Raw genomic sequence first — 6,000 nt, 5'->3', positions numbered from 1 at the left:
CATGTGTGTCCTCTCTGTCATCTTAGCTCTGCCTCCAAGGTATAAACTTTTAAAAATAATTTTCCTTTTTTATATCCTCCCTTAAAATATTATCTGACACACAGTAGATCCTTTTTGTTTGATTGAATTAATGATATAAGAATTATCCAATGATCACACACATAAAATGCTTACTATTTGGGGCATTAGCATTTTAATAATTTATATACATATATACATATATATGTATATATGTAATTATATTTTTCATGCTATTTTTCATTCCAAAAGATGATACTTATAGGATGCACTTGGTCCTGTTGTCCATGATATTCTTTCTAACATTTATTTTCTGGCCATTGCACCACCATCATGTTGTCACAGAAAACTGGATAATTCAAACACACACACACACAAACACACACATATATATTGTTATAGAAGTGGTAAATCCAGATAGTTCAAGTAAATAAAGAGGAATACATTCATGTTTTCTCATCTCTATATTTCTTTATTCTGATGGTCATACTGAGCACTAATTTCATCATTCTCTGAAATATCAGAGGAGGAGGGGGAAGAAGGAGGAGGAGAAGAAGAAGAAGAAGAAGAAGAAGAAGAAGAAGAAGAAGAAGAAGAAGAAGAAGAAGAAGAAGAAGAAGAAGAAGAAGAAGAAGAAGAAGAAGAAGAAGAAGAAGAAGAAGAAGAAGAAGAAGAAAGAGGAGGAGGAGGAAGAGGGGAGTATTATGTTCAAGAAGTCATTAGACTTGTCAATTAAAAACTCATTAATCATTTTTTTAAGAGGGAGAATTTCCAGGTGGTTAATGAGGTGAAAAACTAGATTCTAAGAGAATCTTAAGAAAAAAGGTGATAGGAAATGAAGTAGTGTCACTAGATATAGGTAACATTTTAGGGAATTCAAGGAAGACATGAAAGCTATAGGGTTATAGTTAATAGATATTACAGAATATAATGAGGTGTTTTGGTGGTGATTGTTTTATTTTTATTTTTGTTATTGTTATTGTTTTAAGTGATGAGGTTGGGGAAATTGGTTGTGTTTATAAGCAGCTTGGAGATATACCAGTAGATCAATTAGAGAGAAAAGAATGAGACGAGAAAGATGGGAATACTAGCCTAAGGGTACCAGGCCATCTCTTCTTCAGCAAATAGAGTAAAAAAGTAAATGTTGGGGGATATCAAGAGATTTTTGACAAAAGGAGAAGAGGAGAAGAAAGTGCTGTAAATGGATAGCCTATACTAATTTTCCACAGAAGGGTAAGATATTATTATTAAAAATTAAGAAATTAGTATAAATTTTCATTTTTGTAATCATAATTTATTTATATACCAATGTACATGTAACTATGCCCTGATTATTGTCTATAAGTAAATTATGCTATAAAACTCTGAGCTTTTGTTTGTAAGTATAAATATTTTGATGGTATGCTTAAATTCAATTTTACTATTGATCAATACATATCCATTTCCTTCTTTGATAGTAAACAGCATGAATAGCATATATAGTAATATTTTAAGATTCATGTACATAAGCAGAAACTCCAATTCTATCTTTGATATACAAAAAGAAAGGTTAACTTGTATTCATAAACATCAAATAATATACATCATTTCAATATGACTTTTGAAAAGCTGGTATGTGGTATAGTTTGATGAAAAATCATTATGGTTAAGGAATCTACCAGCAATGTAATAAAAGATTAAAGGGAGAGTTGATTCTAACACTGTAGAAATGAGACATGATGAATCTATGTGAAGCACCAACATAAGGATGGAATAGATAATATATTATTCTATAATATTCAAGAATACAGAATGAAAGCCTATGTATAAAAGGTGTAAGAAATCTCATAATAGAAAGGGAAAGGAATAGGCATTTACATTTCACTCCCTATGGGCCAGGCAGTAAACTAAGCATTTAAAAACCTTGTTAGAAACATAACAAACCTTGGGGTTCTAGTGTATTTATTTAAGCTTATAAACTTTACAGCTTAATAAGGGTTATAAACATTACATAAGCTTATTTAGCTTATGCCATTATCTCCATTTTTTAGTTGAGGAAATTGAGGCAGTCAGAAGTTAAGTGATTTTCTTAGGGTGGCAAAGGTACTAAGTGTCTAAAGGCAGATTTGAACTCAGACATATGAGTCTTTCTGACTTCATACCCAGCAACTTATCCACTGTACAACCTAGGTGACCATTACAGCATTAGGGACATTAAATTTAAGGTCATCTTTAGGGATGACATAAAAAAGTTTATCTACAGAAGATTTAACTTCCAAGATAAGCATTAATTTTTATAAAGATACTTTCTAATATTTATAAAGAAATATACAAAACACAATTGCTACAAATGCATGCAATTAAATAACATTTGTCTTCAAAGAGTTTTTATCCTCTTGAGGAGATAATGTCTACACAGATAACTTGAGGAGAGACTTAGCCTTACAGGAAGATAAGATTTCTGAGAGGTAAATGAAGGGAAGGAAAGCATAACAAGAATGGGGGGAATATTTTTTTTTAATTTAGAGTTTGATATGAATGATATTTTAATTTTCATAATGCTCAGAAATTTATATCAAACAATATTATTCATTTTTGAAATATTTATATATTTATCTATATGATTGATGTCACATAAAGGATACAGGTTTTCAAATATCCTACTGAATTGTAGACTATGTTAAATTTGTTGTTATGCTTTCAAGTATGCAGGTATGAGAAGACAGAAGAGACTACTGATTTGAAACATTGCCCTTAGATTCATCTTATGTTATGTAATATGTTCTCATAATCACATAATAATCACATACACTTATATTCTTTGGTGGAGCAGTGATAATACTATAATTTGTGTTAGTAAATGTACAGCTTGCAAAATATCTCCAATTCACTAAGAAAACTTACAGCATTTCCATAATCATATCCCTTTGCTTATATATAAAAAGAAGTTGATATATTAGGTGTTTTAAATTATGGAAAAGTATTTGATTAAAAATCTTCAGATTAATTTCTTTAAAATTAATTTTTACTAGAGAGTATAGAGATAAAGGGAACTTTCATTAAAATAATAAGTATCTATCTGAAATCAACAATAATCATTATTTGTAATGGAGAGAAGCAGGAAACATTCCCAATAAAATCTGGAGTTAAAAAAGAATGCCCATTATCACCATTATTATTTAACATTGTACTAGAAATGCTGACTTTAGCAATAAGAAAAAGAAATTAAAGAATTGGAATAGGCAACGAGGAACGAAAACTATTACTCTTTGCAAATGTTATGATAATATTCTTAGAGAATCCTAGAAAACCATCCAAAAACATATGGGAAACAATTCACATCTTTAGCAAAGTTGCAGGATATTAAAAAAAAAAACATATCAGTAACATTTCTATATGTTGACAAAACCCAGTAGCAAGAGACAAAAAAGAGAAATTCCATTTAAAATAATTGTAGATGCAGAGTTCTGGGAGTGGAACCAATATGACAAAGTCAAGAAGATGCTTGAGCTCTCCCAGTTTTCCCCCAAAACCACATGAAACAAAGCTTCTGAAGAGAATTTGATGGAATGAAACTACTCTCAAGTTCAAGAAAGACTGAAAAAAACTTCAAAAAAGTTAAGTTTCACTGGGGTGAAAAGGATATTCAGCCTAAGACAGATATGCTCTTGGAAAGCTGACAAGAGGGTCTTACTCACTCAGTTAGAGGGACAAGTGGCATTCAGCCATCCAAGATTGAGCAATAAAAAGTCTGTGATCCCCTTAGATGTCTGGGGCTGCACACGCACTACACTGACTGGCTCAGCCTGTGCCTATCCTAAGAAGGCAGGCGTGGGTAACCCGTTGAACCCCATTCGTGATGGGGATCGGGGATTGCAATTATTCCCCATGAACGAGGAATTCCCAGTAAGTGCGGGTCATAAGCTTGAGTTGATTATGTCCCTGCCCTTTGTACACACCTCCAGTCGCTACTACCAATAAGACCCTTAGTCCTGGCTCAGTAAAGGAGCAAATCTGGGGACAGCTTCCAGTCCCACCTCAGAAGTCAAACTCTGGGGAATCAGGATATTTCCTGAAAAGAACAGACAAAGCTATCCCTCTAAACACAAGGGACCCCTGTGCTCAAAACCAAGGCTCAGAGCTGCACAGAAAGGCAGGGACAGCTCTACATTTAACCAAAGAGTATAGCTCCAACTTAAAAGTAAAAAATATGAAATACCAAAATAAAAGGAAAGAAATTGAGCAAGAAACAAAAAAGAAAGCTTCTGCAGTGACAAAGCAGACCAAAGCATAAACTCAGAGGAGGAAAGAATGTTAAAAAATTTTTGTACAAACAAAACTAATGCAGACAAGGTTAAAAGGAAAGGAACAATCTGGGGAAACTTTTTTTTTTTTTATTCAAAGATTCTTATAAAGGCCTCATTTCTAAAATATATAGAGAACTGGCCCAAATTTATAGGAATTCAAGCAATTTTCCAATTGATAAATAGTCAAAGGATATGAACAGACAATTTTCAGTTGGAGAAATTAAAAGTTTCTAGACATATGAAAAGTTGCTCTAAAATCACTATTGATCAGAGAAATGCAAATTAAGACAACTTATTATTAAGACAACAATTAATACCACTACATACTTCTCAGATTGGCTAAGATGACAAGAAAAGATAATTATGAATGTTAGATGGGATGCAGGAAAATTGGGACACTAATACATTGTTGGTGGAGTTGTGAAATGATCCAACCATTCTGGAGAGCAATTTAGAAACTATGCCTAAAGGGCTGGCAAATTGGGCATACCCTTTGATCCAGCAGTGGCTCAAACCTCTACAAGGGTTATATCCCAAAGAGATGATAAAGTAAGGAAAAGGACCCACATGTGCAAAAATGTTTTTGGAACTACTTTTTGTAGTGGGAAGGAACTTGAACCCAAGTAGATACCCATCAGTTAGAGAATGGCAGAATAAGTTATGGTATGTGAATGTAACAGAATATTATTGTTATATAAGAAACAATCAGGAGGATGACTTTAGAGACCTGGAGGGATTAATAGGAAGTGATGCTTAGTGAAACGAGCAGAACCAGGAGATCATTGTACATGGCAACAAGAAGATTATATGATGATCAATTCTGATGGGTGTGGTTCTTTTTAACAATGAGATAATTCAGGTCAGTTCTAATGATATTGTAATGATAAGAACCATCTAAACTCTAAGAAAGCTACTGTGGGAAATGAGTGTAGATCACAACATAGAATTTCACTCTTTTTGTTATTTGCTTGACTTTTTTCTTTCTTCCTTTTTTTCCTTTTTGATCTTATTTTTCTTGCGCAAGATAATTAAACAAATATGTATGCAAGTATTGGATTTAACATAGATTTTACCATATTTAAAATATATCGTATTACTTGCCATCTAGAGGAAGGGGCAAAGTAGAGAGGGGGAAATTAGAACACAAGGTTTTACAAGCACTAATGTTGAAAAATTATCCATGTATATGTTTTGAAAATAAAAAATAATGGACCCACATTTAACACCACATACTAAGATAAGATCAAAATGGGTCCAAGATTTAGGTATAAAGAACGAAATCATAAATAAATTGGAGGAACATGGGGTGGTTTACCTCTCAGACTTGTGGAGGAGGAAAGAGTTTGTGTCCAAGGGAGAACTAGAGACCATTATTGATCACAAAATAGAAAATTTTGATTACACCAAATTAAAAAGTTTCTGCACAAACAAAATTAATGCAAACAAGATTAGAAGGGAAGTAACAAATTGGGAAAATATTTTTACAGTTAAAGGTTCTGATAAAGGCCTCATCTCCAAAATATACAGAGAATTGACTTTAATTCATAAGAAATCAAGCCATTCTCCAATTGATAAATGGTCAAAGAATATAAACTGACAATTTTCAGATGACGAAATTAAAACTATTTCCACCCATGTGAAAGTATTCCAGATCACTATTGATCACAGAAATGCAAATTAAGACAACTCTGGGATA

This window comes from Sminthopsis crassicaudata, chromosome 2, assembly GCF_048593235.1.
Source record: "Sminthopsis crassicaudata isolate SCR6 chromosome 2, ASM4859323v1, whole genome shotgun sequence".
NCBI classification, from domain to species: Eukaryota; Metazoa; Chordata; class Mammalia; order Dasyuromorphia; family Dasyuridae; genus Sminthopsis; species Sminthopsis crassicaudata.
This window is presented reverse-complemented; position numbering follows the sequence as displayed.